The sequence below is a fragment of the Macaca fascicularis genome, chromosome 10 (genome assembly GCF_037993035.2).
Source record: "Macaca fascicularis isolate 582-1 chromosome 10, T2T-MFA8v1.1".
Classification (NCBI taxonomy): domain Eukaryota; kingdom Metazoa; phylum Chordata; class Mammalia; order Primates; family Cercopithecidae; genus Macaca; species Macaca fascicularis.
This window is the reverse complement of record NC_088384.1, coordinates 27,569,531-27,595,839: the sequence shown is the minus strand read 5'-3', so window position 1 is coordinate 27,595,839 and position 26,309 is coordinate 27,569,531. Positions and strand designations below refer to the sequence as shown.

The 26,309-nt window shown below is 54.0% G+C and overlaps 1 long non-coding RNA gene across 4 annotated transcripts in view; it reads left to right on the top strand.

The window, feature by feature from the left end:
- The first annotated feature begins 11,653 nt into the window (after positions 1–11,653).
- Positions 11,654–26,309, top strand: part of LOC135965470 (uncharacterized) — a 58,402-nt gene continuing 43,746 nt past the window's right edge. For 3 of the 4 annotated variants that reach the window (XR_010578426.1, XR_012418936.1, XR_010578424.1), the window contains exons 1-2: positions 13,772–13,854; positions 14,373–14,514. This is a non-coding gene — a long non-coding RNA (uncharacterized lncRNA). Of the gene's footprint in view, positions 11,783–13,771; positions 13,855–14,372; positions 14,515–26,309 lie in introns of those variants that run through there. The other variant, XR_010578425.1, reaches the window with a different exon arrangement.

Here is a 26,309-nt window from a genome sequence, read left to right as displayed (position 1 = left end):
GAAACCAACACTACTAAGGAGCTAAACACAAAAACTCAAGTACCCCAGTCAAAACTGGGCTTAGACCCTGAAGGGACATTTCTGAAAAGAAGATATGAAATCCACTAACAGGTAAAAAATTTGGTTCTCAACATCACTAGTCATCTCAAAACTGTAAATAAAAATCACACTCAGATACCAACTTACTCTAATTAGAATAAATATAACCAAAAAAGTGACCACCATTTCATCTACAAATTCCAATAGCGAGTATATGCATAGCAAAAATGAAATCAGTATATCAAAGCAATAGCTGCCTTCCCAGGTTTAGGGAAGCACTACTCACAGTAGCCAAGGTATGAAAATGAACCAAATCAACCTAACCTGTTCATCAATTAATAGAGCAATGAAGGAACTTCAGCACACAGACACAATGAAATATGCCCCATCCCTAAAAATTCATGGCCTGAGGTCATTTGCAGCAACCCAGATGATCCTGGAAGACATTAAGTTAAATGAAATCAGCTAGGCAGAGAAAGACAAACACTGTTATCTCATTTCAACCATGCAGAAACTAAAAGAATCTAATCGAAGGTGAAGGTACAATAGTGGTTATTGGAGGCAGTGGGGAGGAGAGGGAATGGGCAGTCACTGGTAACAGGTGCAGAGCTGCGGTTCAGGGCAGGAGTGAATTCTGCTGATGCGCTCCACAGCAGGGTGACTGGTGGTACCAATATGGCAGCCTCTGTTTTAATATAGCCAGAAAGAAGGACACTGAAGGTTCACAACACATAGAAATCAAAACTAGACACGGGAACAGACACGACAAACACCCTGATTCCATCATTCCTCAGTGTATACAAGAAAAGATCCCACCGTGCCCCCTAATCTTGGACATGTATTACAAAACAAATTTTAAAACTGGAAATAAGCAATACTAACATACACACAGAACCATCAAAGTCCCTGAAGATCCAAAGCAGTTCCCAGAAATATAAATACGGCTGGAGGCCTCGCTCTTACCAATGTCAAATTACATTGAAAAGCTATAGTTATCTAAACAATACGGGAGAGTCAGAAAAATAGAACCATCTGCCGATGGACACAATTAGGCAGCCAAGAAACGAACCTGAATGTATAAGTCAACACATTTCTCAAAAGAGCCCCCAAAACACAAAATGGAAAATGGCTAGTCAATTCAGTAAATGATTTTGAGAAAACTAGAAATCCACATACAAAAGAATGAAATAAATTCTTTGTGTTCCACGCCACACAAAAATCCCATTCAAAATTTTTTCAAAATCCAAACAAGACATATACAAGTATAAACCTTCCACGAGAAAACTTAGGGTGAGCATTACTTTTTGGAAACCTGAACCTATGTGCATGTGCAAACAGAAAAGATGCAAATAGGAAAGAAGATGAAAGAAACACAGGAGGAAAACACTCACTGCCACAGGAATGAATCCCAAATTAATTTTTCTCTTGATTGGACAAAAAATCATTTCCAACAAAAGGAAAAGTAAACGCGTCAGAACACAAAAAAACTGAAGCGCTTCTTCACGGGAATTTTTTTAAATGAAGCAAAACAGCAGGCCTCCTACAAACTGGGAGAAAACGATAAGTCATCACATATCTGAGAGAGGTTCATATTGAATATTCACCAGAAACAAAGACTACTAACGAAAACACACACACACACACACACACACACACACACACACACAGAGCAGCCAAAATTGGGCAAAGAAACTTAATGGTCACTTTCGGTAAGGACACATGAAACTAACAGGTAAAAGAGTGGGTTCTCCACATCACTGTCCCCTAAAATACCTCAGATAACACTGGAGCCCTACCTGTCACCACACAAAAATTAACTCAAGATGAATGAAAGAGTTCAATGGAAGACCTCAAACTACAAAAATCCTACAAGAAAACCTGGAAAATAATCTTCTCCACATGGGCTTTCCCAAAGCATTTACACGGCTCAGCCTCCAAAAGCAATTCAAGAAGCAGCGAAATGCACAAGTTGGATCAGAAGATCCACAGAACTGGGGCACAGAAAAGAAACTGCCAGCAGAATAAACACACAGCCACATGACGGGAGAAAGTGCTCCCACGCTATGCATCTGAACAACTGCTAACAGCCAAAATCTACAACAAGGACCTTAAGTCAGTCTAGACACATACACAAAAATCCAATTTTAAAAATGAGACCCTGTCTCAAAAAAACAAAAAAAAGATAGGTGGAAAAAACACCACCACAGAACAAACCCAAATAATGTAAATGGAAGGGAACACAAACGAAAATGGAAAATAATCAAAGAGCTCTTCCTGCTGAGGGACAGTGGCAGGGAAGTGGCCAAGGGGCACGAGGCTGGACATGTCAAGCTGGCTGCCCCAGACATGACTCCCTGTGACCCTGGATTCCTCTCCCCTGACCTGAGTCTCCAGAAGCCACAAGCACCCTCCCCCAGAACCCTCAAACTTGCTGGGCTCACATCAAGCACCTGGCCTGGGTTTTCCCTGTCCACATCGACCCTCACCTGCCAATGTCTCTTCCTAAGGGAGCCTCCGCCAGCCCCCCTCCCAAGCTCATGGAGCTCAGCTCTGGGGATTACAGCAGCCCACAGTGACCCTGGGGCTGTCTCTGTGGGACTGTTGGATGCCACTCACCACTGAGCTCAGACAGCAGGAGAGCAGAAGCTGGCACAGGGCCTTCCCAGCAACGGAGAGCCAGGGGAGGGTGCTCTGGATGATCTGGTCCCCACAGCTCCTCCAGAGGGGGATGCCCTTGCCAGTGTGGGCACTGGGCCTGCTCTGTCCAACTGCTCTGCCCACCCTGGTGGGACATGGAGCCTGGAGTTCTTGGCTGGGTAGATGCGTAAGAGGATGAGGGGTGCTCTTCCCAGCCTGTGCGGCAGGCACCAGGGCTGAGGGCAGTACTGTCCAGTCTGCCTCTATCCCTCAGCCAGGTGAGGGAGGAGCAGAGGGAAACCCCCAGATTCTTCAGATCCCGCCTGCTTGGCCTTTGGAGCAGGCTAGAGGTGGGACCTGGGGCCTCATCCTCCAACTGCTGACTGCAGACCGACTCTGCCATATCATGGCAGCATCCTCTGTCTTCTCTCAGCACAGTCACTCCTCCAACATTGGCGGGGCCTTGTCTTGGCGCAGAGCTCACTCAGGTCCATCTCCTGCAGCCTCTCTCATGGTTGCCAGATGTGGTCCCCATCCTGGCCCTTGAGAGGGTCCACTGCGCAGTTGAATGCAGGCTCCGGGCCCAAGAAATAGAATTCAGAGGAAATGGTTTGTGCACACAGGATCTTGAGAGATGTGGGTCTGTCCCTGCCTGGGGACTACATCGTGGAAGGCCTCAACTGGGTGAGAAGGGACCCAGAGATGCACCTGCCTTCTTCCTCAGCTTGCAGCTCTCCAAGTCCCATCTGTGCTTAGCCCACAAGAAGCAGAGGTGCAGACATACCCCAGCTCAGGTGGTTACAGGCCAGTAGGTGCCAGAGAGGCCAGTTGGGAGGCTGGGACAGTGACAGCCAAGGATGGGCAGTGGCTAGGACAGGAGCCTGGAACCTGGGCGGCCTCTCGACATCTCCATCCCTCCTTGTCCTCATTTTGGAGGACAGAGGTGCTAAGGTAGGAAGAAGGTACTGAGGGCCCAAAAGGAAAGTAAGGTGCAGAGGCCAGGCTTGGGTGACGGGAACTGGCAGCTGTCTCAGCTGTTTTGGAAACATAGGAACTGGTTTCCCAGTCCTAAAGTGAGGGATGCTGGCCTCATGCCCTCAGGCCAGGACCCTGCAGTGTGTGTGGCCAGATTCAGATGGCATGTGGCCTCTGCTGGCACTGTCTGGGGACAACAGAAAAGAGTACTGGAGAGTGGACATGGGAAGATTCTGTTAAATTCAAGAAAAGGGAACTTTCACAAGCGCCCTTGCTGCCCTCCCAGGCCTGCCAGGCCGGCTCACAGCTCCAGGTGGGCACCCCAAGCATCTCAAAGCCACAGAACAGCCACAGCAACGTCCCCTGGGAAGCAGCACCACCTGCCACTTGCTTTGGCTGTGACCTGCATCTCGGGCCTGCTCTCTGTGCATCTTGGATGGAAAACAGTTGGGAAAGAGGCCACGCTCTCCTCCTGGCAGTGTGGCCCAGTGGGAACTGCATTAGCCAGGCACTCACCGGCTGCCCGACCTGCTCAGGAAGAGCAGGGGCCACACGCCTGATCAAAGGCCTCTCCCCAACCCCTCTTCTCCCTTGGAGACCAGGACCCCGGAGTCGCTCTCTGGACATCTGGCCAATAACCCTGTGGACCCCAGAGCTTCTTTCAGACAGTGCGGCGGCGCCTGTCGATCTCCACGCCTTCTCTGCTGCTTCCCTGCTTGACTTCAGCCTCACAGCACATGGGGTGTGACCGGCATGAAGGGCAGGAAAAGGTCACCCCCTGCCTGAAGGTGAGGAGGAGGTCCCTAGGCAGGTGTATGTCTGCAGCACGGAGAGACCAGTGCTCACCAGGCCTGCTGCTCAGCATAGTCAGGGGTCTGGGGGATGGGTTCATGGAGTCGGTTTGTGGAACAAATGGGGCCTTCTCGTGGCGGGGGATGGGGAGCCACCCTGGGCCTGGCCTTTGGTCTGGTGGAGATGAACACCTCAGGCTGTGCAGTACCTGGCCCTCAGTCTGTCAGAGAGGAATACCTCAGGCTGTGCAGCAGCTTCAGCGTCATCCAACACCACACTGCCCTGGCAACACCTGCCCACAGTGGCTTGGAGAAGATGTCCGTGTCAGCCCCTGGGCTATGGGCCAGCGTCTGCCTGAGACAGGACTCCTGGGAGGGCCTGGCCATATGTCCCTTCTAAGTTGCTCTCAGCTCCCTAATGTGCCATTGGGTGCTCTCAGGAGAAATGTTTCCAGGACAGGTTCTTCTACACAAAAGGGGTTACCTCCTGGGCCTGGAGTCACAGCACACACAAAGAGGCTTTTGGACACCAAGGCAGGGTCACTGTGCACACATCTCACCAATGAAAATCCTCATTAGAAAATGCATCAGCCTTCCCTGGGGACTCAACTGTCTCTAGGGAGGGCCTCATCTCTATCTTCCACTCCCCTCTCCCCATGATACAAGAAATAGAAGCAACAGCATAAAAAAATGAAGAGGAAGAAGAAAATGATAAGAAAAAAACCAAACTGGAAAAAAGAGAACAGGAAAGGGAATCAAGAAGCCTATTACACATTTTGTCCCCTCCCCGATACATGAAATTTTAAAAAGTCCGACTATCCCAACAAAAAACAAGCAAAAAGATACACAAATAGTCACACCCAAGCTTTAATAAAGACACAATGGTGCCACTCACGCCTGGCTCAGGTCCCAGCAGGAAGAGGGCACCCCCCAGATTCTGCAGGAGAAGCGGGGAGGACTCCTCCTTCCCCTGGCTGCGCCTGCACGGCTGCCACAGAGGCCCACTGTACAGCACTCACAGCTTCCTCCCCAGGCCAGGCCAGGAAGGCCAGTCCTGCAGGCCTCCTAGCTGCCTTCCCAGCCCCCAGACTTGCTGCTGCTGCTGCCACCACGAGCGCCGATGTCAACAGAGCCACTGCTACTGTTGCCCTCAACGCACTGGCCCATCCTACAAGGTTATTACCTGGCCACTGCCACAGCCTTGCTCTTGCCCTGGCGGCAGCCAGCCACCCTTCTACTGTTCCCTCAGCTCCATCTGCAGTCTCCATTGCGGCTACCAAACACAGCGAGGCGCTGTGGTGCTACAAGGCCCAGCCTCCAGCGTGTGACAAGCGGCTACTCCTCCTGGCATGGAGCAAATGGGCAGGCAAAGCCAGAAAAGCCTATAACAGGATGCAGAGTGGTAGCATTAGAGCCTCACCTTCTCATGCAGGCCACTGGGTTGCAGGAGCCAGTTTCAGCCAAGGAACTCACACGAATCCTCTCAAGTCCAGCCTCTCCTTTTGGCCCATATTGGCCAGGAACTGGGGCCTGGCGTGGGGACTGGAAACACCACAGTGCCCGGGCTTCCCACTCCACAGGAACCACTGGGCCCACCCTAGCTGCGCTTCTCGGAAAGCAGGAGCAGCAGACACTCAACCCCAGTCAGCCCTCCCCACCCAAGTGCTGCTTCCCCTTCCTCATCCCTCCACTCACGGGGCCCTGTCGCCCTGTGGTGTCTGTTACTGTGTGCCTGGGGGTCCCAGGTGGTCTGCGGAACACATACACTGTGCCCCAGCCACACACAGCCGTCTAGAATCTGGAGTTGGGGAGAGAAAGACCACTCTTCTGACCATCGCTGTCACTGCCACCTCCGCCACCTGCCACCAGAGTGGCAGTGGAGACCCCAATGGTGCCCCTAACCTGCCGCTGGCAGTATAGCCCCTGGATAGCACCCCCAACACCCTGCTCCCCAATGCCAGCACTGTAGCACCTATTGGCAATTGCAACCCGCCCGTCTTGGACAATGCAGCACACCATGGTACCCACAACCCGCCCCCTGCTGAGCGCAGTATAGTCCGGGATATTGCCCCCAACCAGATCCCTGGCGCGGACGGTGACGCCCCAATATGGCACCCAAAACACCTCCCACTGCGGGCAGTGCAACCCCGGATAGTGCCCGAAGCTGCTCCCCACCAGGAGCAGCAGCCCGGGACAGTGCCCCCAACCCACTCCCTTTCTGAGGCAGTGCACGTACGATAGCACCCCAAACTCTCTCCCCACCTCAGGCACTGCAGCCACAGATAATGTACCCAACCCACCCCCCTGGCTCAGGCAGTGTACCCCCGATAGGGCACCCAACCCGCCCCCGTCACAGCCAATGCGGCCCCAGACAGCATACCCACCTGCTCCCTGCCATAGCACCCAACCTATCCCCCCAGCCACGGGCAGTGTATCTGGCCTTCAATACTGCCCCCAACCAGCACCCTCCCCCCCACTCTCCACGGGCAGTCCGCCCCAACAGCATTCCCAACAAACCCCGTTACCTCTGCCTCACTCTAGCCCCCAAACAGCACCCTCAACATCCCTCTCCCTGCCACCAACAGTGACCCCAACCCGTCCCCCACCACCAGCATTGCAGCCCCAGACAGTGTCCCCAACACACTCCGAGCTATGGGCAGTGCAGCCCTCGATAGTTAGCGCCCCCATCCAACTCCCAGACGCAGGCAACGATGCCCTGGATATCATACCCCCTGCCCACTGCAGGCAGCGAAGCACCCAATAGCGCCCCCAACCGGGCACCTCACCTCTGGCAGTGTTGCACCCCATGGCGCACCCAACTCATCCCCCACCAGAGCATTGCAGCACTCCATAGTTCCCCAACTCGCCCCCACCCGGCCATGGGCAGTATATCCCCAAATAGCTCCCCCAAACCTACCCACTGCCGGCACTACTGCCACAACCCACCCCCAGCCACGTGCAGCGCAACCCCGGATAGCGCCCCCAACCCACTCCCCTCCGTAGGCAGTGGATGCCCCAGATAGCACACCCAACCAGCCCCCCAACACGGGCAGTAATGCCCTGGATAGGACCCCCACCCCCACCCCATGGGGTCCCTGGAACCCTAGACCCTGTCCCCGACTCCTGGGGAAATTCTTGCCACTTTGGGGCACCCCCGTTTGCAGAGACACGCCCCCTGGAGGGAAGCCAGGGACTCCACGAACCCCCCACCCCCAGCTCGGGTTCAGGAGCTGCGGGGCAGGCACTGACCTCCGTCATGGGAACCCAGCCTCTTCTTCGGCCTCGCCACTTTTTCTCCGCAGCCTGCCTCAACCTCTCCCTGGAACCCTGGGCGCCTGACCCCGTTCCCCGGGAACTTCCTGACGCCTTGAGGTGCCCCCGGAGGGATAGACACACACCCTGGATGGGAGCCAGGGACTTCAAGACCCCTCCGGGTCGGGTGCGGGGGCTGCAGGGAAGAAATTTGATTTCCGTCCAGGAACCCCAACCTCTTCTTCGACCTCGCTGCTTTTCTTCCACGACCCGCTCCAACCTCCCCCTGGAACCCTGGACGCCTGTCTCTGTCCCCTGAGGAACTTCTTGTCACTTTGGGGTGCCCCCTGGAGGAGAGACACGCACCCTGAGTGAGAACCAGGGACTCCAAGAGCCGTCGGCCACGGGGGCTGCGGGAAAAGCACTGACTTCCGTCTGGGGACCCCAGCCTTTTCTTCAGCCTCGCCACTTTTTTTCCACGGCCTGCCTCAACCTCTCCCTAGAACCTTGGGCGCCTGTCCCTGTTCCCCGAGAATCTTCCTGCCACTTTGAGGTGCTCCGTGGGGAGAGACACTCACCATAGGTGGAAACCAGGGACTCCATGACGCGCCCGGGTCAGGAGCGGGGGCTACCAAGAAGGCACTGACCTCCGCCGTGGGAACCCAGCCACTGCTTCGGTTTCGCCGCTTTTTTCCGCCGCCTACCTCAACCTCCCTCCGGAACCCTGGGCACCTGTCCCCATCCCCCGGGGAACTTCTTGATGCTTTGGGGTGCCCCCGTGGGGAGATACACGCACCCTGGAAGGAATCCAGGGACTCCACAACCCCCCAGATTCAGGCGAGGGGTCGCCCCAGAAGGCACTGATGTCTGCTGTGGGAACCCAGTCTTTTCTTTGGCCTCGCCGCTTTTTTCCGCGACCTGCCTCAACCTCCCCCTGGAACCCTGGGTGCCTGTCCCTGTCCCCCGGGAGACTTCTTGCAGCTTTGGGGTGTCCCCGTGGGAAGAGACACGCACCCCGGGTGAGAGCCAGGGACTCCACAACCCCCCAACACACACCCCGGGTCGGGCGCGGGGTTTACCGGGAAAGCACTGACAGTACATCCTGGGATAATGAACCTATGCCGCCAGCCTTTCACCATTCTGGCTGTGCTGTATCCTCCCTCACCGCCAGGAACCGCAGAAGCGAGGCGAGTCAACTCAAACTCCAGCTTCCAATATACGCGGATACTGCCTCCCCCTTCTTCTACTCTAAACGAGGAATGGAGCAGCTACGGGTGCCGATGCAGAAAAACCTGTAATCGCAAGCCTCCCCACTTGGCATCCCTTATATATAAGGTTTAATGCAAATATAGTTCCTGGACTACATGTTCTGATTGGATGAGGGAAACCTCTAGGCCTATTCTGATTGGACTTTGTTATCATGTTCTGATTGGTTAGTATAAGACTTCCTCTTATCCAATCAGAACGTGAAAACAAAGCCCAATCAAAATAGACCTACCGCTTTTGCGCTCATCCAATGACATCATGTAGTACAAGAACCTCTCTAATATAACTTCAGTAAGGGGCAATCGTGTCCGTCTGTGCCCTACTGCGTTTGCAAGCCCGTGTGTTCCGCGCCCGGCCTAGAAAAGGAGGCGTCACCGGTGGTATGGTGGAGGCTTGAGTCTGCAGCAGCGTCGCTCGTCCCGCTGCCATTGGTCGCGGTGAGGGAGAATACTGCGCAGCCAGTGTGGTAGAAAGGTGGTAGAGTAGGTGAGCTATCCCAGGCTGCACTGCCTGCGGCGGCGGAGTGAGGGGCTGGACGGGCGGGGACTGGTTGGATGCAGTATCAAGAGCTACACTGCCCAAGGCGAAGGGTGGATTGGGGCGCCATCTTGGGCTAGACCACCTGTGGTGGGGAGCATGTTAGGGGCAGTATTGGTTGTTGCACTGGCCTCGGTGGGGGAGGTTTGGGTGCGTTATCCCGGGCGTCATTTCCCACAGTGGCGGGGGCGGGGGGGGCTTGTTGGGGACGCTATCTGTGACTGCACTCGTCACCATGGGGCAGGGGTTGGGGGCGCTATCTGGGCCCTCAGTGCCCATGACGGGGAACTTGCTGGGTGTGATATATAAGGCGTCATTGCCCGTGGCTGGGGGTTGGTTGGGGGCGCTATCCATGGCCTGTACTGCCCACAGCCAGGAGCGTGTTGTGGGCGTTACGGGGGGGGGACTGCCAGTGGCGGGGGTGGAGGGATGGGTTTGGTGCTGTGGCGGGTGGTGGGGGGGCTGCATTGCCCGGAAGGGAGTGGTTGGGTGCACTCTCCGGAGGGGCTCTGCCGGTGGTGAGTGGCAGATTGGGTGCACTATAGGGGCTACACTGCCACGGCGAGAGGGATGCTGGTGAGAGGGGAGTTGGTGGCGCTATCCTGGGCTACACCGCCGGTGGCGGGGGGGCGTGTTAGGGGCGCTATCCGGTGCTGCATTGCCTCCGGCGGGGGTCGAGGGGCGTGTGGAATGGGTTGGATACACTATTGGGGCTCTACTGCCCGAGGCGGGAGTGGGATTGGGGGCGCCATCGTTTGCTGCGCCGCCGGTGGTGGGGGTCGTGTTAGGGGCAGTATTGGGTGTTGCACTGATCTTGGAGGGGGGGAGTTTTGGGTGCGTTATCCCAGGCATCATTTCCCGTAGCGGCGGGGCTTGCTGGGGGCTCTATCCATGGCTGTGCTGGTTGCGGAGGGTCACGGGTTGGGGGCGCTATGTGGGCCCTCATTACCCATGGCGGGGAACTTGTCGGGTGTGATATCCGAGGCGTCACTACCCATGGCTGGGGACTGGTTGGGGGCGCTATGCATAGGCTGCTCTGCCTACAGCCAGGAGCGTGTATGGGACATTATCGAGGGCGGACGGCCAGTGGCGGGGGTGTGGGGGCGGGTTGTATGCTATGGGAGGGGCTGCACTGCCCGGCAGGGAGTAGGCTGGGTGCGCTATCGGGTTTGCACTGCTGGCGGTGGGTGACACCTAGGGTGCACTATCAGGGGCTACACTGCCCCGTTGAGAGACCTGTTGGCGGCGCCATCCTGGGCTATTCCGCTGGTGGCTGGGGGCTTGTAAGGGGAGCTATCTGGTGCTACACGGCCCGTGGCAGGGGGCGTCAATGCTAAAGGCTGTGGTCTAGTTGGGAGTGCTATCCCAGGACTCATTCTCCATGGCGTGGGGCAGGGGAATGGGGGAATGTGGGGCTGATTGGCGGCGCTGTCCGTCGCTGCACTGCCCATGGCAGGGAGCAGTTTGGGGGCGTTATCCCGAGCTGCGCTGCCCGTGGCAGGGGGCAGGTTGCAGGCGCCATTGGGTGCAGCAGTGTCCCAGGCGGGTCGAGTTAGGGACGTTCTCGGGGGCTGCACTGCTGGTGGCGGGCAGTGGAGGCGTCAGTGACACCACGGCGGTGGCCTCCAAGAGAGGAGCGGCCCTCCTCTCTCCAGATGCCGGACTTTAGCCGGCCACATCTTCCTGTTTGTGCTTAAGTGTGGCAGGCGTACAGCGTTTCCGCGGGAATCCTGAGCACCGCAGGGGCCCCAGACCCACCGTGGTTCCCGGACCCGCGTCCTTTTTGCTCTGTGTTGTGGGGACTGCCTGGGTACCCCGGGCACGCAGTAACAAACACAGCGAGGCTACAGAGCCCTATGGATGGAGGCATCAGGGACAGGAACCGACACATGGGTGGGGCGGGCTGGCTGGGGTTGAGTTTCTGCTGCTCCTGCTTTCCGAGGAGCGCAGCCAGGGTGGGCCAAGAGGTTTCTGTGGAGTGGGAAGCTCAGTAACTGTGGTGTCTTCAGGCTCCACCCCTGTCCCCAGTTCCTGGCCAACTTGGGCCAAAAGAAGAGTCTAGGTGTGAGAGCTTTCGCTGAAACCGGCCCCTGCCAGCCATTGACCAGCATGACAAGAAGAGGCTCTAACGCTGCTACTCTTTGGATCTTTTTCTAGGATTTTCTGGCTTTCCCCGACCAGTTGCTCCGAGCCTGGAAGAGGAGTCACCTGCCGCTCGCTGGAGGGCAGACCGCGGGCACTGTGGTGCCTACGCTGGGAGGCAGCTGCGCACCATGCCACAGAAGGTCAGCCACGGGGCTGGGATTCTGCAGCCAGCTGGGATCCAGACGTGCTTCCTGGTGTGACTGAAGGAGAGTCGGGCCGTGTGTGGAGTGTGAATGCGTGTGTATTTGCAGACAGACACCAATAGGTATGGATGGTATGAGCCGGTGCTGCGATCCCGCAGAGCCATATGGCATCATGGGTTGTGCTAGGCAGGTGGAGTGACCGTCCTCAGAAACCCCCCGCGGGTAGGCACTGCACCCACTTCCACCCATAGGGTGTATGTGCATGCGTGAGTTGTTCAACCCCTATCAGAGTCTGGTGAGGGAAGCTGTCAGGGATGGAAGTCAGAGATGATGGGCTGTTTACAGGTGGCGGTGGAAGGAAAACAGCCAGGAGCCCCAGTGGATCCCGTAGCTAGGCCAGGTTTGCAGTTTTTCCCAAAAGGGCTGAAACCCCATCCACTCTTCACTCCAGCCTGTGTTTGTTGCAGGGAGAGGAGGTAGGGTGGTGGAATGCTGACTGAGAGACTTTGAGGGATCTTTGGGAGTGGGACCCGCTTCCAGCCTGATGCTCCTTTCCAAAGGCTTGGATGGATGTGGGGGTGCCAGTCCAGGACAGGCGAGTGTTCAGGAGACCTCAGGAGTCCCTGCAGACTGTTTTCTGGCTTTGCCAGCTCCAGGTACTGTGCATCTGGACCTGGGAGCTGGCTGAGGGGCACCCTTCTTTCCCCTCATTTCTTTCTGTGATTCTCCCTACATCCTTGTTAACAAACCTGAAGGGCACTTGATATGCCATCGGGGTTTGCTGGGATGTGCCCCTGTTGAGTGGCTCTCATAAGACAAGCCTCCATAGGGAATAAGAGTTGTCCTGAACCAGGTGCCAGGGCTCTGGGGTTCTTTTCATGCGTTGAGACCCTGGGGATGTCCTTCAAGCCCCATAGGCCCCAGTTTCCCATGGTACACTGCCCTCCCCATTCTTCCTGCGGCGAGGTGGGGAGTAAACAGCTGGCAGAGCTGCCTGAGGCTGGGAGGCCAGGAGTGACTCAGGGCCTGTGAGGTCTTGGGCAGTGATTTTTCAGAGGGAAGTCCCGGCACATCTTCTCGACTTGGGCAGGAGTTGGGGGAGGCTCTGTGCTCACCTCCAAGCTGTGGTGCTGGGTTTTCTGAGTCCAGGGGTGAGGTGGAGTGGGCGTCTGTTGGGTCTGGCTGTTCAGGCTTCCAGAAGGTGCCTCAGGTCCCTCTTCCCTTTCCAGATGTCGAGGAGTTGGAGAGGGATGGGACCAGGGGGCCTGCCACAGTGGGGTGGGATGGGGGACTGGAGCTGAAGAGCTACAGCAGCCACTCCTGACCCCTGTGGTTGATGTTTCTGAGCAGAGACAGATGCTAAGCTCGGGTAGTGTCGGGCAGGTCTAAGTGGGACTGCTCAGCTCAGCATGTTGAGGCGATTGGTGGGAGGTGGTCTCAGTCCCAGAGAAGAGGACCCTGCTGCTGGAGGCATGCTTGCAGCCCTTCTCACCCTCTTTCCCATGACCCTGTCTGATCAACTTTGGCTGAGCCACCATGGCTCAGAATGACGAGCCTTGAGGGAAAGGGACCTTGGCATGGTTGGGGGTGGTGACAGGGTCGCATAGTGGTTAAGCATGTAGGCTCTGCTGTCACTCAGACCTGGGTGTGAGTCCCAGCTCCAGCACCTGCTGGTCTGCCTCCATCTGCGTTCCCCTCCATGGGAGCCTGAGAGAGAGGCTTGCAGGCCGTGGCTTATTTAGGAAGTGATCTCAGGAAACAAGGGCCAGGACAGGGGATTTGAAGGAGAGGAAGGGAAAGCAACTATGTAATTATTCTCACCACTCTCCTGGGCGGTCTCTCTAGGAGCCTTAGAGATTGATAACTGCTCTGTTGGGAAGAGAAACAGAAAAGCATTTATCTGTTAGCCTGGTCCCCGCCAACAAGTCTGGCTCCGTGGACTTTGACTCCCGTGTGTACTTCCAGATTGCACATGGGTGGGGCTCTAGTGGTTTCTTGTGTGCTCTCCACACTGCAGCTTCTAAGAAGGCCCAGGATGGCCTGACATGAAGCACTCTCCCGTTGTACCGGTAAGATGCTGGTTGCAGCCTGCAGGGATCCGGTCATTGCAGAAATGGTTGGCGTGAGAGGTGGGGCCGGGAGGGCTTGAACAGCACACTGAGGTGTCTAACACTGCATGACCTCGGGCAAATTACCTGACTTCTCTGAGCCTTGGTTTCCTTAGCTGGGTGTGTTAATTTTTTTTTTTTTTTTTTTTTTTTTTTTTTTTTTTTTGAGACGGAGTCTCGCTCTGTCGCCCAGGCTGGAGTGCAGTGGCGCGATCTCGGCTCACTGCAAGCTCCGCCTCCCGGGTTCACGCCATTCTCCTGCCTCAGCCTCCTGAGTAGCTGGGACTACAGGCGCCCGCCACCGCGCCCGGCTAATTTTTTGTATTTTTAGTAGAGACGGGGTTTCACCGTGGTCTCGATCTCCTGACCTTGTGATCCGCCCGCCTCGGCCTCCCAAAGTGCTGGGATTACAGGCGTGAGCCACCGCATCCGGCAGGTGTGTTAATTGTTAACACGGTATTTTTTTTTCTTTTTTTTAGACGGGGTCTCACTCTGTCGCCTGTGCTGGAATGCAGTGATGTGATCTCGGTTCACTACAGTCTCTTTCAGTGCTTTGGTGCCTGTCCAGTAGGAAGTTCTGCCTCTTGGCTGATCTCACCCTGACATGCTGCACTTTTCTGGGTATGTTTTGTGTTTTTGCTTCTCTATTTGTCGCAACCCTTCAGGGCTTCCAGATGGTTATAAGGGCATTCCTGTCCACCTGCTCACAATCCGAAGCAGACACAGGGTCACCCAAGGCAGGTGTGATGCCAAGGCAAGGATTCTGCTTTGGGGAAATTGGCCCTAGACAAGGTTGTGCTGAGCCCCTGGCCCTGCCCACACTCTGGTTCTGGACTTGTGGCTTGCTCTCAAGGCCAGCTTGTTTCCACTCGTTTCCCTGGTTCAGATCCATGATTACTGGTCTCCTCCTTGGACCATGCTGGGGCTGCTGGCTGGCCTCTCCCAGGCCTGGATCAGCAGATGGGAGCAGGAGTGGGCACCTGGGAGGACCTTGGCACAATCAGGGCCCTGCTGATCAGATGGCTGGCGGTGAGCAAGAGCAAGAGGAGAGACGGGGAGTGACAGGCAGCTGGGAACGTTGAGGTGTGCCTGTGCATGTGTACACATCTGTACATGGCATGCGTGTGTGGCCCCGGGTGGCTTCTTGTTGGATTGCTGTGTCTGGATGTCTCTGGGTGGCTACGTGTGGTTCTCCTGAGCACGTCTGTGGGTGTGCACTGTTGGGTGCTCTAGCTTGTTCATAGGTACTTTTCTCTGGATATGTGTGCCAGCCACCTACTGAGTGCTCTTCAGGGTTCTTGAGAGTGTGCCCATCTGGATGGCAGGTGATACTTTTTCCTGCCTCCACTGAGGTTCTTTTGTGTCTTCTGCCATGGCCTGTTCTGCCCTCTCTCCAGGCTTCCTTACGCTGTTCCTTCCTCTGCCTGAGGAAGTTGCTTCTCCCCATCTGGCTGTGTGGGTGCCCACTGCCTTCTGGGCAGGGCCTGAAGAGGGACGGCATATCCAGCCTCCAGCCCCATCCCCCCGAGTCTGAGCTGAGGGTGATGGGCTCAAGCTCGGGGTTGAGGAGATGAGTCAGGGATGGCTGCAGGGGGTGGGCAGAAGTGGTGTGTGTGTCACCATGCCGCAGAGAAGTGTGTTTTCCTGCCTGCCTCCACCTGACCCGCCCTCAGTGGCCTGGGCACCAGTGCAGCTGTGAGAAGTCTCCCTTACTTAGCTGTTCTTATTCTCTTCCCAGTAGCCTTGGATGGCAGTTTCTGATGGGGAGCAGAGTGATCTCTGGGGCTCTGTGCATCCACTGGGGGACCCTGGCCTTAGGATAATTAATCTCACCAAAATCATTGGTATTTATGGAACTCTTCCCGCACCAGGCTCTGGACTACACACTTGTACATGTAATCAGCTCATTGGCTCCTCAGAACAGTCCCATTTCAGGGGATACTAGTCCGATCACATGGGTTCGAAAAGCATCCCTGGCCAGACATAGTGGCTCATGCCTGTAATCGCAGCACTTTGGGAGACTGAGGTGGGCAGATCACGTGAGGTCAGGAGTTCGAGACCAGCCTGGCCAACATGGTGAAACCTCATCTCTACTAAAAATACTAAAAATTAGCCAGGCATGGTCACAGGCACTTGTAATCCCAGCTACTCGGGAGGCTGAGGCAGGAGTATCGCTTGAACCCAGAAAGCAGAGGTTGCGGTGAGCCGAGAAAATCGCGTTGCACTCCAGCCTGGGTGACAAAGCGAGACTCCCTCTCAAAAAAAAAATAAAAAGTTAAAGCATCACCATTTTATGAGGAAGTTTTCACATTTTATGAGGACCTATAGGCTCAGAGAAACTGGGTTACTTCTACAAGGTCTCACAGCTAATAAGTGAAGGAGCCAGGTTCTGAACCCAGACCTGTTCCTCTGCTGTTCCCTCCACTCTTCACAAAGCCGTGTCCATCTCATCTTGGCATTCTCCCTCTCAGAAAGGCCATCCCACATCACCCCTTTTACATAGCATTCCCTAGTCATCTGGTCCCATTTGGATCAGATCACTCAATTGTGAATACCCCGCATAAAGGTAGTCCTCTGTTATCCTCTACTTCCTAACCGCCTCTTCCCCACCTAGAGCAGGGATCTGTCTGTCTTGCTCACTAAAATATTTTTAGGACTAGCAAACAGCTTGGAACACAGTAGGGATACAATAAACATTTGATGAATGAATGAATTGATGAATGAAGAGAGGTCTGACTCCAGAGCTAAGGTTGAAATTCCTCCTCTGTACTGTCTATCATACAGCAGGGACCATTGCAGAGTGGCAGGAGCTGAGGCTCTGGAGCCAGCTTGCTTGGTTCAAATTCTGGCCCTGCTAGTGTTCTGGTTATCTAATGCTGCTTAATAAACCACCAAAAGCCTACGGCTTAAAACAATGGTGACATTGATTTTGCCCATGAATCTGCAACGTGGGCAGGGATCAGTGGGAATAACGCTTCTCCACTCAGCATTGTCTGGAGTGGTTCAAAGTCTGGGGGCTGAAGTCATCTGAAGGCTAAGTTGTCACACATCTGGTGTTTGTTGCTGGCTGTTGGCTTTGGGTCCGTTCCTCTGCACATGGGCGTCTCTATATGCTGTCTCCACCTGCTAGATTGGGCTTCCTCCAGCATGGTGGCTGAGCTAAGGGACAAGCATGCCCAGAAAGAGAGTCAGGTGGAAGCTATTTCATTTTATTTTATTTTATTTAGCCATGGAGTCTCACTGTGTCACCCAGGCTGGAGTGCAATGGCGCGATCTTGGCTCACCGCAACCTCTGCCTCCTGAGTTCAAGCGATTCTCCCACCTCGGCCTCCCAAGTAGCTGGGATTACAGGCACCCACCACCACCCCTGGCTAATCTGTGTATTTTAGTAGAGACAGGGTTTTGCCATATTGGCCAAGCTGGTCTTAAACTCCTGACTTCAAGTAATTGCCTGCGTTGGCCTCCCAAAGTGCTGGCATTACAGGCGTGAGCTTCCACGCCTGGCCAGCAGTTTATTCTTTTAGCAAGAGCTACACTTTTGCCCACTGATCCCCTGGCCACAGGTGAAGCTTGGGTCTCCCCAACTGACAGGATCTATCCCCAGATCCCCACCTGCTGTCATGTAATCCAGGAGGCATCTTACTGTGCAGAGCCCTGCTGAGGGTGGGGCCTGTAATGAGGAGAGGAAGGGGAACTTGAATGGAAAAGGCCTTTTCTGTCCCAGTTTATTATCTCATTCCAGGTCAGCCCTGCTCCCTTCAGGGGGTCCGGGACAAGTGTTGCTGATGGAGATAACCACAAGGCTGGTTCTTGGGCAGAATTTCTCTGGGCCTGGGGCTGGGGTGAACCCCACCAGGACCCCCATCTTTATCCGGGGAAAATCAGGATAGTGAACCCTGAACATGCTGTGTTTGAGCTGAGTGAACTGTCCGCCTCTCCCCATCCCTGCCTCCTGCTTCCACCTGAGTCACTGTTTATCTGCCTGAGGCATCAGCCCCCTGCCTCGCTTGCTAGCCTCGAGGAAGAATCTCAGGGTTTGCTCCTTGTGGCCCAGGTTGGGGCTGCTCCTGAGCAGGGCGTTGGGAGGGGGCCTGGGAAAAATCTGGGGGTTTGCTTGAGCCCAGCCTGGCAGTATCTTCCATCTACCGCAGCCCTCATTTATTGCCTGCTCTGCTGTGAGCCTTCCCTGAAGGAATGGCAGAAGGGCTCAAAGGGAAGCTCTGGTTTTGAATTCCGGTGTCACTTTCCAACTCTGTGACCTTGGACAAGTCTCTTAACCTCTCTGAGGCTTCAGTTACTCGCCAGGAGGGAGACCATGGTATGGTAAGAATGAAAAGAAATAAAAAGTAGGACTTTTTTTTTTTGGAGACCGAGTCTTGCTCTATTGCCCAAGCTGGAGTGAAGTGGTGCAGTCTCAGCTCACTGCAACCTCTGCCTTCTGGGTTCAAGCGATTCTCCTGCGTCTGCCTCAGCCTCCTGAGTAGCTGGGATTACAGGCGCCCACCACCATGCCTGGCTAATTTTTGCATTTTTAGTAGAGACCGGGTTGTACCATGTTAGCCAGGCTGGTCTCAAACTCCTGACCTCAGGCAGTCTACCCGCCTCAGCTTCCCAAAATGCTGGGATTACAGGCGTGAGCCACCGTGTCTGGTTTTTTTATTTTTATTTTTTTGAGACAGAGTTTTGCTCTTGTCGCCCAGGCTAGACAGTGCAATGGTGTGATCTCGGCTCACTGCAACCTCCACCTCCTGGGTTCAAGCAATTCTTCAGCCTCAGCCTCCCAAGTAGCTGGGATTAGAGGTGCCCACCACCATGTCCAGTTAAGTTTTGTGTTTTTAGTAGAGACGGGATTTCGCCATGTTGGTCAGGCAGGTTTTGAACTCCCGACCTCGTGATCCGCCTGCCTCAGCCTCCCAGAGTGCTGGGATTACAGGCATGAGCCACCACGCCCTGCCTGAAGTTACTCTTCACAGATGAAAAACCTGAGGTGGAGGAAGTTTAAGCACTTTCCCCGCAGCTACACTTAATGTCAGAACTGGGGCTGGAATCCGTGTGTTCTGACACCAGGTGCTGGTTGCTTATCTGTTCAACAAGGAGGATTTCCCCCTTCCCTCGACCCCTTTTGCCAGAGGGCAACATGGCTGTGTCATCCTAGATATAAGCCCAAGAAAGATGCTCCCTTTCATCCTCGCACCACCCAAGCTTGCCCGCATAGAGCGTGAATGCCCGCCTTGTGGCCTGTCCTGTGAGGTGCCAGGTGCCCTACCTTAGTAGGGGAGGGCTGGAGTGACCCAGCTGCATAGGTGTGGGCGAAGAGTTGGCTCTGTGAGCTCCTTTAGTGAGAAGCGCCTTCAGACAGCCCCCAGCGTCCAAGCCTTTCTCTTTTTTTTTTAAGTTTTATTATTTTTTTTATTTTTTGAGACAGAGTCTCACTCTGTCGCCTAGGCTGGAGTGCAGTGGCACAATCTCTGCTCACTGCAACCTCTGCCTCCCAGGTTCAAGCTGTTCTCCATCCTCAGCCTCCTGAGTAATTGGCATTTGCAGGCACCTGCCACCACACCAGGCTAGTTTTTGTAGTTTTTAGTGGAAGACAGGGTTTCCATGTCTTCCAGGCTGGTCTCCAACTCCTGACCTCAGGTGATCCTCCTGCCTTGGCATCCGAAAATGTTGGGATTCCAGACATGAACCACCACCCCCGGCCTCTCCGTCATTCTTTGTCTTCATGTGATTTATGAAGGAAACAGAAACCAATCTAAGTCTCCCCTTGGAAGAATAGTAGACTGAAGCCTCAAAAGAGTAGGTGGCCTGCCCCCAGTGACTTAGAGGTGGAGCTGAGATGAGAGCCGAGCTCCAGGGGATTAGTACTGGGGCCGGATGGGTACTGTCTGGAGCAGGGAGGATCTGGGTCAGACCACCTAGCGCCTGCTGCTCTCAAGACATCTGTTTTCTGAGCTTCCTGTAACTCCCTTATCCCCCTGCCTGGGAAAGGAGCTTGTCTCATCTTCAGCCCTCTCTGGTGGCTGTGAGGCCTGAGCTGCCCAAGCAGAGGAAACTACATTGTCCCTTCCTCCTGTCCTGCCCAGGGGAACACAGTGGAGGGGCTGCTGCTGACAGGAGCCTGAACTGCCGCCTCCTCCGAGCCCAGCCAGCTTTCTTGGCTCTGCCTGCCTCAAAAGCCCATAGAGGCCGGGCACCGTGACTCACTCCTGTAATCCCAGCACTTTGGGAGGCTGAGGCGGGCAGATCACTTGAGGTCAGGAGTTCGAGACCAGCCTAGCCAACCTGTTGAAACCCCGTCTCTACTAAAAATATAAAAATTAGCCAGGTCTGGTGGTGAGTGCCTGTAATCCGAGCTACTCTGGAGGCTGAGGTAGGAGAATCACTTGAACCTGGGAATTGGAAGTTGCGGTGAGCAGGGATCGTGCCACTTAAGCCTGGATGACAGATCAAGACTCTGTCTCTAAAAAAGAAGAAAAAAAAGTTCATCAAACTGGGTGGATTTCCTAGGGTTGGGACTCTGGCTGGGACTTACCCCTAGGCCGGCCCCCCAGGAACACCTACAGCCCTTGTGACCTGTGACCCACAGCAGGCTCTGGGAAGCGTTTTGAGTCTCAGAGAGAAGGAGCCCTTCCAGCCAGGCGTTAGGGGGACCTGGGTACTTGCTCTTTCCCTCTTCATTATTCTCTCCCCTGTGATGAGCTGAACTTTGCTTTAGCACCTCAGTTTTCCCTTCTGTAACATGGACACTGATGAACTGTGTATTTCTGTAGGTTCCAGAATTAGTGGGGCCAATAATCATCAAGCTGGGTTAATTTGGTTGGATTCCTTCACTTCCCTGAGGCTCAGTGTTCCTATCTGTAAAATGGGATAATAGGGCACCTTCTCAGAGGGGGTTGTGAGGCTGAAAAGCTAAGTGGTTCTGTCCGTGCTGGCCCACTGGAGACTCGCAGATGCAGGTGCTGCCCTAGCTCTCCTGTGCCCACAGCTTATCCTCCTGTCACCACTGGCTGCCTGGCTGCTGAGTCAGTGGAGCTGTGGGAGGAACCTGGGCTGTGCTTGGTGGGGCCAGGAGGGCTGGGCCTGCCTCACAGAGTGCTTCCCTTTTCTTTTTCTTTTCTCTGAGACTTTTGCTCTTGTGGCCCAGGCTTGAGTGCAATGTCACTGTCTTGGTTCACTGCAGCCTTTGCCTCCCAGGTTCAAATGATTCTCCTGTCTCAACTTCCCCAGGAGCTGGGATTACAGGCATCCACCACCCCACCCAGCTAATTTTTGTATTTTTGGTAGAGAAGGGATTTCGCTATGTTGGCCAGGCTGGTCTCCAATTCCTGACCTCAGGTGATCTGCCTGCCTCGGCCTCCCAAAGTGCTGGGATTACAGGCGTGAGCCACCATGCCTGGCTGCTTCCCTTGTCTCTTGAGTGACAATCCTTTTCAGAGCGCCTGCAGTCCCCTCGCTGTGCACTGCACATGGAAGAGGAACCAAGGGGTCTGAGCAGGGACGTCAGGAAGCTGAGCGGTACTGAAGCAGGGGCAGAAAGCGTCCTTGGCGGTAATGATAGCAGCCGCCTTGGTGGCGTTCGAGTTCTGTGCTGAGTGTTTCCGTTCGCTGATGACCTCTTGAGTGGGTAGCAGCCTCCCCAAATCATAGAAGAGAAAGGCGAGGCCTGGAGAGGTTAGGTAACTTGCCCGAGGTCACTGGGCCCCAAGGAAGGAGAGGAAGAAGGGTGGGAAAGGCCCTAGGATGGCTCTCACCTCCGCCCAGGACTCACGAAGTGCCATGAAAAGCCATCTGGGAGAGTCCCTTCCCTCTTTCCAGCCCTCACTGTGAGGGTGCGTGGGGCAGTGGACCCTTCTGGTTTCTCCAATATTCCTGGAACCAGTGGCATCAAAGAAGACCAGGCTGCTGTGGGTTCTGCACCCCTGCCTGCTGAGGCAGCCAGGCCAGTCCTACTCCTTGGCCAGGTGTCTGAATCAGTGCTGGTTGTGGCTGTCAAGGAGCAAAACCCCCAGGTGGGAGAAACCAGCCTCAGAGTGGCAGCAGCGGAGACCTTGAAATGCACCCCTTCCCTCGTCTCTAGTCTGCCATTCAGATGTCCGGGCCCGGGCCCGAGTCTCTCCAGGCTCTGGGAACACTTGGTCCAGATGTTCATGTCTGGGCATTTACCTGGGTATCTCCATAGACTGGGAGGCCCCAGATGAGAGCATCTGTCACCTTTGCCTTTCTGTAGAACACAAGCGATGGCCAGCTTTCACATGTGGTCAGTGTAGGTGGTGGATGTGCCAAGTGTGATGTGACTGTCACCCCACTTCTCTGTCATGCATGAAAATGCATCAGAGTGTACTCCAAAGATGGGCCTGTCGTTGACTCCCTCTAATTGATCTTTTAAAAAGTAAGTGGGTTACAACAGGAATTTTTGCAACCCATGCTACACCAGGCATGAAGCTATACCAGGCATGAAGCATACCAGGCATGAAGCTATACCATGCTATACCAGGCATGAAGCAGAGTTACTAAGATGTGTAGAGTGATAAGAGTGTTCTTTTGGTGCTGTTTGGAGACATCTAGTTCAATCTCACAAGCATTTATTGAGGGAGGGTCTGCTTGTAAATATAATATTTGTAACTTGGAAGTGTACCAGTTACAGGGTAGAGTGAAAAGCTGGGGACATGGGCCAGTGCTGAGATTGGGACCCCAGTGGGGTCTCTGGGTGATATCTGGGAAGGCGTTATTGGGATGATGGCTTGGGATAGTGTGTAGCACTGTGTTTCTAGTTTTATTGTTTAAAATTCCTTTGATGGCAAGAAACAAAAACCCAGTGTCATCTGGTTAAGCAAAAGATGGAATTTATGGGAAAGAAAGCGGGGTGCCCCAGGGAGCCCAAGGGGAGGAAGCAGAGCTGGAGCTCAGGAGCAGTTGAACCAGGAACTGGAAACCCATTGCCATCAAAATCCCAGCGAGCTTCTTCTCAGACATTGATAAGCTGATCCTGAGATTCACATAGAAGTTCAAAGATAATCCTGAAAAAGAAGAACAAAGTTGGTGGACTCATTTTTCTGATTTCAAGATGTACTATGGCCACCCATGGTGGCTAATGCATATAATCCCAGCAATTTGGGAGGCTGAGGCAGGCAGATCATTTGAGGTCAGGAGTTTGTGACCAGCCTGGCCAACATGGTGAAAACCTGACTCTACTAAAAATATAAAAATTAGTCAGGCATGGTGGTGCATGCCTGTAGTCCCAGCTACTTGGGAGGCTGAGGTAGGAGAATCGCTTGAACCCAGGAGGTAGAGGTTGCAGTGAGCTGAGATGTTGCTATTATACTGCAGCCTGGGTGACAGAGTGAGACTCAGGCTCAAAAAAAAAAAAAAAAAAAGAAAAGAAAAGTATTGCAAAGCTATGGTAATTAAGACAGTGTGGTACTGACATGAAGATGGACAGACAGATTGATCCAGTAGAATTCAGTGTTCAGAAATAAGCCCTTGCATTTCGGGTGAATTAATGAGGCAGCCAAGTCCCCACCGTTAGGGCTCCTGAGTCACCAAGATGCATCCTCCCTCTCCTCTACTGGGTGAGGCATCTCTCCTTCTACAGCAGCTCACTGCATTCACCGCCGCGTAGCAGATACTCCTGGGCTGCAGCCCATGCTCTCTAGTTGCCTTGGCTCCCTCCCCAGGGACCTGATGTCCTTGACGCCTCCCCAGGCGTCCCTGAGGCATGCAGCTCTGACGATGGGGGTGTGACCTCACCATTATTAAGCATTGACAGTGTGTTAAGGTTTCACTGCACTGTTTTCCTGAGGCTTTGTAACCGCCTCAGGAAGCAGGTGCCATTACCCCGCATTTTACAGATGAGAAAATGGAGACCTGGAGAGTTTAGGAAACTCCTTCAAGGTCTTCAGTGAGGAAGTCATGGAGTTGGGATTCGAATCTGGGTCTGTGCTTTGTGGGTGGAGCTGACTGGTTCTCAGCACCTGCCTCCTGCCCTACTTTGCCATTTTCTTTCCCTGATGTGCTCAGGGGCTGTGTATGTAGAACCTGTGGCCACACAGTGTACCTCTGCCTCCACAGCACCGTGGGTGAGAAGGCCCCTGGTTTGCTGGGGCCCATCCTCTTGCAGGAGGCCCACATTGAATGGGGTCTCTGGTGCCTGGATGAGTTGGACACTCAGAAGCAAGGATTTACTTAACCGCAGTGTGGGAGTAGAGGGGCCACGGAGCCACGCTGGAACGCTGGAGAGGAGGTGGCAACAGTACCACACAGGAGAAGGAGGCTTGCGTGTGGAATACAGCCCCCGGCTAACACATGGGCAAATTGTTAACCTCTCTGGGTCAGTTTCTGTGAAACGGAGGGGTGGATTAGCGTCCAGCCTGCTCTCTTCTAGCTTTGACATTCTAGGAATTTGCGTACGTAGCTTGGGTCCTTTTGTGTTTTTCTCAGGACCTTGTTGATAGTAGGGGCTCACTGTTGAGTGAGTGAATGCGTGGCTGTGTGAATGGAAGTCTCTGAGAGCAGGGGCTCTGCGCATTTCACCCTGACTCCTTAGGACCTTACCCAGTGCCTGGCACAAAGCAGGTTTTCAGTCTGTATTTGCTAAATGAATCAATGGTGGGTCGTCACGTTTGGCCCATCACACGTAGTGGAAGGATGGGGAGAAAGAGGCAGGCTCAGCGCGTGAGGCCCCTTCTTCTCCAGTCTGCTCTGGGAGCCAGCTGGGGGCGGGGTCCACTTTGTTATGAAAGAGTCATTTTTGTCAACAAAAGTAAGCTTCTGCCCTGTACTCCGTGCTCTGTGAGTTATTTCTCAGGGGAGACTGAGCTGGCCAGAGCCTGGTGTTGGCCTCCCAGCTGTCAGATACCAGGGTTAGGGCTGTAGGTTGAGGGGTCCTTGGCTTTGGTCTGTCAGTAGCGTGGTGATTAAGAGCTTGGTGTCTCTCTCTCTCTCTCTCTCTCTCTCTCTCTCTCTCTCTCTCTCTCTCTTTCTATCTCTCTCTCTCTCAAAACATTTTTTTGTTTTTAGAGACGAAGTCTTGCTCTGTTGCCCAGGCTGGTCTCAAATTCCTGGCCTCAAGAGATCTCCTGCCTCAGCCTCCCAAGTAGCTGGGATTACAGTTGTGAGCCACTGTGCTGCCTAGCAGTCTCTTTATTTTACTTTATTTTTTTCCTGTAAAAAAGTTTACAGTATTTATTTTATTGTGGTGAAAACACATAACATGAACTCTACCCTCTTATTTTTAAGTGTACAATATATTATTATTGAATGTAAGTAAGAGTTTACTCTCTTAAAGCCTTCCACTGGGTGGGAAGTCGAGCACCTTACAACAGGACCCTGTTATCCCAGCACTTTGGGAAGCCGAGACAGGTGGATCAGTTGAGGTGAGGAGTTCGAGACTAGCCTGGCCAACATGGAGAAACCCTATCTTTACTAAAAATACAAAAAATTACCTGGGCGTGATGGTGCATGCCTGTAATCCCAGCTACTTGGGAGGCTGAGGCAGGAGAATCGCTTGAACTTGGGAATCAGAGGTTGCAGTGAACCAAGATCGCACCATTGCACTCCAGCCTGGATGGAGTCTCGCTCTGTCACCAGACTGGAGTGCAACCTCCACCTCCCGGGTTCAAGCAATTCCCCTGCCTCAGCCTCCCAAATAGCTGGGACTAGCTGGGACTACAGGCATGTGCCACCACCCCTGGGTAATTTTTTTTTTTTTTTTTTTTTTGTATTTTAGTAGAGGTGGAGTGTCATCATGTTGGCCAGGATGGTCTCAATCTCCTGAGCTGGAGATCCGCTAACCTCGGTCTCTCAAAGTGCTGGAATTACAGGTGTGAGCCACCACGCCTGCCCACTTTTTTTTTTTTTTTTTTTTTTTCTTGAGATGGAGTCTCGCTCTGTCGCCTAGGCAAGAGTGCAGCGTCGTGATCTTGGCCACTGCAACCTCCGCCTCACGGGTTCAAGTGATTCTCCTGCCTCAGCCTCCCAAGTAGCTCAGACTACATGTGCATGCCACCATGCCCAGCTAATGTTTATATTTTTTGTAGAAACAGGGTTTCACCATGTTTGCCAGGATGGTCTCGATCTCCTGACCTCGTGATTTGCCTGTCTCAGCCTCCCAAAGTGGTACGATTACAGGCGTGAGCCACTGCGCCTGGCCTATACTTGTTAAATGTTTTGTCTATAATAAGGCACATAAGCAGAGGGTGTACTGGGACTTTTTTTTCTTCTCTGGGACTTTTTTGTTTTTGTTTCTGTTTTTGTTTTGAGATAGAGTTCAGCTCTGTTGCCCAGGCTGGAGTGCAGCGGCATGATCTTGGCTTCCTGCAACCTTTGTCTCCCAGGTTCAAGTGATTTTTGTGCCTCGGCCACCCAAGTAGCACACACAAGTGTGTGCCACCATGCCCAGCTAATTTTTCTATTTTTTC